Raw genomic sequence first — 9,510 nt, forward strand, 5'->3', positions numbered from 1 at the left:
CTCAAGTGATCCTCCCTCCTTGGCCTTCCAAAATGTTGGGATTACAGGCATGAGCCACTACACTCAGCTTGCTGTATTGGTTTTTTGCATTAAGATGTTAGTGGTATGTTGGACTAGGGTGAGTATTTCTGCAATTACAAGTGATTTTTAATTTATTTTAATATTTTGTCCATCAAATTTTTTTTTCCCAGAGAGAGGGAAGGGGTGAGGGGTCTCGGTGTGTGACACATCTTTTGAGGGCAAGACACAATTATAAGAGGGACTTTAGTCAACAAATGCAATCAGTGTAACCTGGTTTCTTGTACCCCCAGTGAATCCCCAATACTAAAAAAATTACAAAAAAAAACATACTTTGTTCTATTTTTCTGCAGTAAACATGTATTTTTCATGTACCGTTTAAAAATGTATGAAGAAAAGAAATAAAATGAAAACAAACTCCAAAGTGCTAAATGTTCATCACCATTTAACTGATAACAATCCCAAAAAATACACCAGACAGAGACACCTGAACGCAAGGAAAGTAGACTACATGTGACTAAATAATAGACTGAGGTGGCCATTTTTTTCTCTTTCTCTTTTCTTGTCACCCCAATTTAAAAGATAGCTTGCTCTGAAACAAATGTTTTTTATCCCACGACCCACCTCCTAGTGGCTGGGCGCAGTGGCTCACATCTTTAACTCTAGCACTCTGACAGGCCAAGGTGAATGAATTGCTTGAGCTCAGGAGTTTGAGATCAGCCCGAGCAAAAGCAAGACCCTGTCTCTACTAAAAATAGAAAAACTAGCCAGGCGTTGTGGCAGGCATCTGTAGTCCCAGGTCCTTGGAGACCTGAGGCATGAGGGTCACTTGAGCCCAGGAGTTTGAGGTTGCTGTAAGTTATGATACCATGGCACTCAACTCCAGGGTTACAGAGTAAAACTCTAACCTCAAAAATAAATAAATAAATTTTAAAAAATAAATAAAAATAAAAATAGCATACAAAATACCTTCCTAGCTCTTATTCCCAAAAGCTGAAGCATCACAGGGGAAGAAGAATTGTGGAAGAAAATTGTGGAAGAAGCATGAACAGAAACAGATTTCCTGTTTCTCCTACTCTCTCCAGGGAGTAGGAGAGACGGTTTCCAAGCATTGGCACTAAAAATTAAGCTTATTCTTTTCTTTACTTTTAATTTTTTTTTCTAGCTTTACACAAATAACCATACGAAAAAAATTAAAACACCTTTTTGGTGACTCATATACTGAAGAAAGTAAAAGTATACATGGAAAGCACTGATATAAGTAAATATTTTGGCATCAAAAACAGAAGCTTAGCTCAGAGCCTATAGCTCAGTGAGTAGGGCGCCAGCCACATACACCGAAACTGGTAGGTTCAAGCCCAGCTGAGGCCTGCTAAACAGCAATGACAATTGCAACCAAAAAATAGCCAGGCATGGTGGCAGGCGCCTGTAGTCCCAGCTACTCAGGAGGCTGAGGCAAGAGAATCACTTAAGCCCAAGGGTTTGAGGTTGCTGCGAGCTGTGATGCCATAGCACTCTACCAAGGGCAACATAGTGAAACTGTCTCAAAATAAAAAGGACGGCGCTTGTGGCTCAAAGGAGTAGGGTGCTGGCCCCATATGCCAGAGGTTCAGACCCAGCCAAAAACTGCCAAACCCAGCCAAGAAAAAAAAAAAAAAACAGAAGCGCACCAAAAAGTTTTTGAAAACAATGAAAGATTCAGAAACCACTGAATGGAGGATCTGGAGTTATTTTTACTTTGAATCTACTTCTTTAAATTTACAGAGCTCTAGAAACAGAGATTAAGAGAGACATGAAGTTCTACAAAGATATTTTTGGTACTCTGCTTTCTTAAAAACTTAAGGGAATTGTGTATTCACATTTTTCTATACACAAATGCCTCTTTCCTGGTTTCTGCTTCTCAGCTTCTGAGTGTCACCCACCAAGCTGGATACTCCGCAGATATGATCTATAGACCCTTCCCTGCTGGCCTGTTCCCTTCTATCTGAGGATCACCTGGGTCTACAGGTAAAACACATCCTCCTAACCAAGTAATGACCAACTACTAGAACTCAAGAAAAAGTACAAGGCTTAGAGTCGGGGGAAGGAAAAGAGCAGCATCTTACAAATTGATTCGATTTTTGCTGTTTTGATTTAAAGGGTTTTTTAAATGAAATGTTTATTTTAGAACAATTTTACACTTACAGAAAAGCTGCAAAGATGATACAGAGAATTATCATATTCCTCAACTCTCACTCAGTTTCCCCTAATGTTAACATTTTACATTATACATATATAAAATACATAAATATATACATGCACACATATATAGTATATATGTGCATTATGATTAACTAACCTTTATCATGCATAATGTGAATATATAGTGTATATATATTCAAAAGGCACATATAATACTATGCAGCCATAAGAAAGATGGAGACTTTACCTCCTTCACGTTTACATGGATGGAGCTGGAAAATATTCTTCTTAGCAAAGTATCTCAAGAATAGAAAAAAAAAGTATCCAATGTACTCAATCCTATTTTGAAACTAATTTATAACTATCGTAGGAAAACTATAACCCAATTTTAGCCCAAGAATACAGGGAAAGGGGAAAGGGAGGGGAGGAGAGGGAGGAGGGTGGGTGGAGGGAGGGTGATTGATGGGATCATGACTATGGTTCATCTTATAAGGGTACATGTGAATCTCCCTAAATGTAGAATATAAATGTCTTAACACAACAACTAAGAAAATGACATGAAGGCTACGTTAACCAGTTGGATGAAAGTATTCCAAATTGGATATAGAAACAATCCACTGTACCCCATGATAATGTACAAAACTATGACTTAATAAAAAAATAAAAATAATTTTAAAAATTTAAAAAGGCACATATAGCATATATGTATATATGTAGTATATATGTGCATTATGATTAACTAACATTTATTCATATTTTGCCAGTTTTTACATTAGTATCCTTTTTTCTGTTCCAGGATCCAGTTCAAAACATCATTCTGTGATTCATTATTTTTAAGTTGAATTTTATTTTTATAAAAGTTATACATGTTCATGGTTGAAAAGATGAAATGCTCATACATGACTTACAGCAAAGCAAGGCAGTCCTCTACCCAGACCCTCCTTACTTCCACTTTCCTTCTCTCAAAGGCAAATGATTTCAGCTTTCTCAACTCTTTCACCCTCTTAGTTCAGCCACACTGGCCTCTGAACTATTCCTCGAACATGCCAAACCTACTTACATTTTAGGATCACATCTCTGCTCAGATTTTGTCTCTGTCTTCTTCCCAATAAAGTCTACACCCAGACCACCCTGTTTAAAATTGTAGAGACTTTCAGTTCCAAAATAGCAGTATAGAAACAAGCTGGCTTCATTTGCCCCCACAGAAAACCAAAACCAAATATATAGTGCCAAGATTATTATCAGCAACAAACCAGAATTCAAATATGAGGATGACAGTTCTCAAGGACACAAAGAAGGGAAAAAATTCTGAGCAGATGGTAAGAGACTCAGACTTTCATTTGCATGACACTCCTCCCCATAATCTATCTTCTTGGCACTAAATGTACAGAAAAATTTCCCCCAACTCACGGCATCTACTCTGGAAAAAGTGAAATTAAAGTGAACAACCAGTTTCCCCACCCTCTTGGTTCCCTGGCAGGAGATTTGTCCCTGACTCAATCCATGGGAAGCATCAAGAGTGGCTGAAGGGAAAAATATCCCTGAGGATAGACTGAAACAAAGAAGGGAGAGGGACTAGCATCTCCATCCCTGGAAATTCTGGAGACACCAAATCAGAGTGGCTTTTTGGCAGCTTCACACTGTAGGTTTATTCCATGGGTTCCCTAGGCACAAAACCCTAACTAGGCTTTCCATACTACCTGGACATTTCCTTTGAGACATTTGGGACTACAGGCACTCTGATTGCTAGAACTAAGGCAAACTTGGGTGTATGGTGCCATCTAGCCAAAAGGAGGTAGCAAGATAACAGGGGGAAAAGAAAAGAAAAGTAAACATCAACAGGTAAGTTACAATAAATCTCTAAGCAAAACCTATCAATTTAAAACCAAAACAAGGCCTGGGACAGTGCCTCATGCCTGTAATCCTAGCACTTTGGGAGGCTGAGACAGGAGGATCACTTGAGGCCAAGAGTGTGAGACCAGCCTGAACAATAGAGTGACACCTCATCTCTACAAAAAAAAAAAAAAAATTAAAAATCTTAGCCAAGCATGGTGGCACACACCTGCAGTTCCAGCTACACGGGAGGCTGAGGCAATAGGATCACTTGAGCCCAGGAATTTGAGGTTACAGTGGGTTATGATGACATTGCTGAACTCTAGCCCAGGCAACAGAGCAAGACCTTGTCTCAAAACAACAAAAAATAATATCCAGACAGAGAACACTGGAATAAATAACTATTCCTTTACATCCACAAGAAACAAAAGCCACGAGAGTGCTATGACCACCCCAAGTAGTCAAAACAAGGAAATAGTAACTGACCCTAATAAGATAGTGATATATGAACTCTCTGACCAAGAATTCAAAATAGCAGTTTTAAGAAGACTCAGTAATCTTCAAGATAAAATAAAAAAGAAATTTATAAATTTATAAGAGAAATTTATAAAAAGATTAATTTTTTAAAAATCAAACACATCTTTGATCCTTTTGTAGTTCATAAGCGTGATGATTGGGTTTTCATGCGCATGCGTGAGATGCGCCTCCCACAAATCTTGTTACGACGTCGGCACATTACCCTTCTGACATGAAAAAAAAAAATCAAACAAATCTTTAAACTGAGAAATACATTTACTAGTGATTGGACATTGCTGGACACAAAAGCTATCTCTACGAGAAGCAATTCCCATTCTCCCTCCTTGAGGAAGTCTCTGTTGCTGAGAATCTCAGACTGTGGGTACAGCCCCAAAGGAGAAGGGAGACTCATTTCTTTAAAGCCATTAACATCTTGCTCATGGCTCATCCAGACAGGGTGGAGCTGCAAGAGGTGGGACAGCCTACAAAAACCAGTAAACTCTCACTCTGTCATTTTGTGGCTTGCACTGTGCTGAAATAACTATCCTCCTTTGCTAAACAAGGAATTTTCAAAAACCAATATATCAAGGTCACTGGCATGATGGCTAACATAACCTCATAGGATCAAGGACAGGGACGCCCCTGGCCTTCTCACCTTCCTGCTCAGCCTGGACCTATGACCAGCTATTCAGTGCTGCCCTTGTTAACATGCTTAGGCCCCTTGACACTTTTACATACCAATTCTGTCAAGACCAACCCTCTTTCTAGATTACCTACCACCTGTTCACTCCAGAACTGTCAAGTTTTTCTAGAAAAAGTATCACAACTGCACCACAGGGCCTGCTAAGTTTTCCCACTCCCCAAACACATCTGGGCTCTTCCAGTTTCCATAGTTATCAATCTGGAGTTGGTTTCCTGTTGCTGTCAACCCAGCCTTTGCAAGGCATTTTCAAGGCTTCATGAGTCTCCAGGTCCATCCCCATGCCTCTCAGCATCTCCTGAGGATGTCACTTTAATTTTTATTTATTTATTTATTTTTTATTCTCAGTCTTTTTTTTATTATTAAATCATAGCTGTGTACATTAATGCAATCATGGGGTAAAATGTGCTGGTTTTATATACCATTTGAAATATTTTCATCAAACTGGTTAACATAGCCTTCACTGCATTTTCTTAGTTATTGTCTTAAGACATTTATACTCTACACTTAGTAAATTTAACATGTACCCTTGTAAAATGCACCATAGGTGTGTTCCCACCAATTACCCTCCCTCCACCCATCCTCCCCCCTCCCTCCCCTCCCCACTCTCTCTTCCCTCCCCTTCTTCTTAGGCTATAGTTGGGTATAAATTGATTTCATAGTAGGGATGAGTACATTGGATATTTTTTCTTCCATTCTTGAGATACTTTGCTAAGAAGAATATGTTCCAGCTCCATCCATGTAAACCTGAAAGAGATAAAGTCTCCATCTTTTTTAAGGCTGCATAATATTCCACAGTGTACATATACCACATTTTATTGATCCATTCATGGGTCGATGGGTACTTGGGCTTCTTCCATGACTTAGCAATTATGAATTGGGCTGCAATAAACATTCTGGTGCAAATACCTTTGTTATATATTCTCAGTCTTGCCAACCTTTCTCTCTGCACAGATTTAACAGTGTCCACACTCCTCTTCTCCTTACAAGAGGCCAGTCATCTCTAATATCCTGGAAGATGCTTTCACTATCCTGTTGTGGGGTAAAATCTTCTGGTAGAGAGGGAGGGAAATAGATACCTGAGTTGAGAGACAGTTTATTAAGGTTCTTTATTAACATTTCTAAGAAGTTGTGTGAGGACTCTTGAAACATCTTGCAAATCTTCTTCAGTGAGCATTTCTGAAGACTCCGGGATCAAGGTTGGGCCAAGCATTTGTGATGGATCCATTGCAGCCTCCCTTGAGCTGTTAGCTCTTCCAGGATCTGTGAGTCCCTGTAGAAGTGTGAGAAAGTCTCCACAGCTGAGAATGAACCCGGAAACCTGAACACCAACCATCGCTTTAATTTTTAAAAAGTATAACCTCGACTCTGTTTCTCTCTGCTTTAGAAATTCTCTTCATCCATAGCAATTCTTTCCTGGGTTCCTCTTATTTCAGAGTAAGAGGCGATGCTTTTACTTCCTTGTCCAGATAAACTCATCTCTGCTTTAGATCCAATTCCTCATTATGACATCAATAATCTCATTTATCAAAAATGTATTACAGAACATTTTAAACATAAACAAATGATTTTATTCACTTTTATATATCTTCAAACTTCTCTGACATTTTTGCCTTCAGGCTTAGGTTTCTTCTAGCATTAAAAAAGAATTTTAAAAAATATTACTATTCCTTTGAGCTACTTCCAAATTTCTTCCCATTTTTTAATGGCAAAATGTTTCTAAGACATTATATTTGTCTTCACTTTTGATGCTTAATGCCCGATAGTCTAGCTTCAATTTCCACCAGTCTACTAAAATTTTCTTTCTCTTTTTTCTAACTCTATTATTGAAATCAATTCAGACTTTTTAAAGTTGCAAAAAAATTGTGAAAAGAGTTCCAATATATCTTTTACCTAGATTTCCCAAATGTTAGTGTATTATATAACCATAGTACATTTATAGAAACCAGGAAACTAACATTGATACAAACTGCAGATTTTATTTACTTCTCAAGTTCTGAATATAATTAAGTAAGAACGGAGGAGTGGAAAACTTAGAAACTATGAAAAGATATAAAGAAGAAAATAAAAACTACCAACAATCTGAACAGAGAGTAAGCTACTAATTTATAGGACACCCCAAGGACAGAAGAACATGTTAAATAACACCACTATGGGAGTATCATCAGCAAAATTCAGACTGTTGATTTCTTCAGAAAAAAAAAAAAAGAACTGGGTTCAGTGGCTCATTCCTGTAATCCCAGTGCTTTGGGAGACTGAGGCAGGAGGATTGCTTGAGACCAGGAATTCAAGACCAGCCTGGGCAATATAGCAAGACCCCATCTCCAGAAAAATAAAATTACAAACTTAGATAAATGTGGTAGTGTACACCTATAGAACTAGCTACTTGAGAAGCTGAGGCAGGGGGATCACTTGAGCCCAGGAGCTGGAGGCTGCAGTAAGTTGTGATTGTGCCACTGGACTCCAACTTAGGCAATAGAGGGAGACTCCATCTCAAAAAATAAAAATAAAAAAGTCAGGGAACAATAAAAGAGCTGAAAGGAGAACCTACAATTTAAAAGAGATTCATGAGCTAGAGTAACCAGTTGTTAACTTTCTGTGGATTCCAATTTAAATGTACTGCAAAAACCCATTATAAGAATCAAGAATCTATAGACCCTAAATACTTATTTGGTTTGTAACACTAAGAAATCAATATTTTTAAGAACTATGTTTATATAAAAAATGTATTTTACAGATATCTTTGGAAGCAGTAAAATGACTGCTTCAAAGCAATGGGAAGTAGGTGGGGGTATTGGAAAAGCAGATTGACCGTGCACTAACAATTGCTACAATTGAGTGATGGGTGAAATCAGGTTCATTAAACAATTTTCTCTGCTTTAAAAAACAAAACAAAACAAAGGAATCATCTATCCAATATTCAAAAAGTCATTAAAATAAATTTAGACTTTTTAGTGTAAGTTTTTTAAATACACAGTACAAGGAAGCACATTGAGACTGGCAAACAGTAGTGCAAAAGACCTCTATGTCTACCTGTCTCCTCCAGATCTCACTAACCCAGGCAAAGTGTCCTTTCTCCGACTCACTCTCAAACTCTCTGCCCTACCCATGCTGTTCTGTCCTCCTTAGCAACTTCTCACTCTTGCCCCTTCCTGCCCTCTACCCAATTTTCCCTGATCCTTCATTCCAGTAACTCCAAGCTTTCAAATCTCCTTCCAGTTCTATAGCTCTGCCCATAACTCTGCTTCACTCAATAACAGCACAAGAGCCTGGAAGAGATCATAGGGGAAAACCCCAGTATATGTTAATATTCTGTTCGTATTTAAAAAGTATGCAGACAAAATAAACTTGGGATGATGCTTTATAGCAGTGATTTCCAACCAGGGTGCTGAGGCACACAGGTGCTCTATGAGAGGATCTAGATATGCCAGGAAAATTTTTAAATATCACTAATTAAATTATTTTCAAAAGAAGTTAAAAGCACAGTAAGTATTTTTTTAACTCTTTTTTATCAACGTGATTTAAGTGTACTACAGAAGTTCAACTATAGGTTCAAGTGTGTCATGAGATTAAAAAAAAGAAGGGGGAGAAACACTGCCTTATAGACATAGATGTATCCTCCCTCACACTCATTTTCTTCCCTTTTTTCCTTAATGTTGTATTTATAAGCACTTTGCCAAATCCTTAAATATTCTTCAAAAACCAGGTTTTAATGTCCATGGAATACCCCATCCTGTACATGTGTCATAATGAGTTCGTCTCTTCCCCTAGTGTGAGAAACAGTGATTCCTTAGTTGCCAATGCAATTCAGTCCTCTTCTTCCTTGACTTTCTGTAGTACTTGATGCTGTTGGCCACCCTTCTGCCTCAGAAAATTCCTCCACTAGCCTTTGTGATATCCTCTTGAGCTCTATCCTCTCTGGCTAGTTGTTCTTTTGCCTTCTGGGACCTGTCTTCCCCCTGCTCCCTGAATAGAATTCCTCCCTAAGGTACCATGGAGGTTCCTTCTTTTCCAAATCTTAGACTTTCATGCCTAACACCTTTCCAGTGTTTCAGACTGGCATCTCCTCTGTTTATTGTACATGTCTACCAAAATATAGTCCAGTTTAGTCCATTATCACTACTAACCAACCAAGAGGAGCCATCTTTATCCAGCTCTGCCTGCCTCCCTATGCCTGGCCATGTGCTACCATCTCCTCAGGATTCAGCCTGATGCTTTGCAGTGGTTCTCAACCTTCCTAATGCTGTGACTCTTTAATACAG

At 38.4% G+C, this 9,510-nt stretch overlaps 1 non-coding gene across 1 annotated transcript; it reads left to right on the plus strand.

Annotated features, from left to right (window-relative positions):
• Window positions 1–4,677: 4,677 nt before the first annotated feature.
• LOC111726516 lies at window positions 4,678–4,781 on the plus strand. The gene has a single exon (XR_002774278.1). It is a non-coding gene; the product is annotated as a small nucleolar RNA U13 (small nucleolar RNA).
• The last annotated feature ends 4,729 nt before the right edge of the window (window positions 4,782–9,510 follow it).

This window comes from Otolemur garnettii, unplaced genomic scaffold, assembly GCF_000181295.1.
Source record: "Otolemur garnettii isolate 467f Iridium unplaced genomic scaffold, OtoGar3 scaffold00068, whole genome shotgun sequence".
NCBI lineage: Eukaryota > Metazoa > Chordata > Mammalia > Primates > Galagidae > Otolemur > Otolemur garnettii.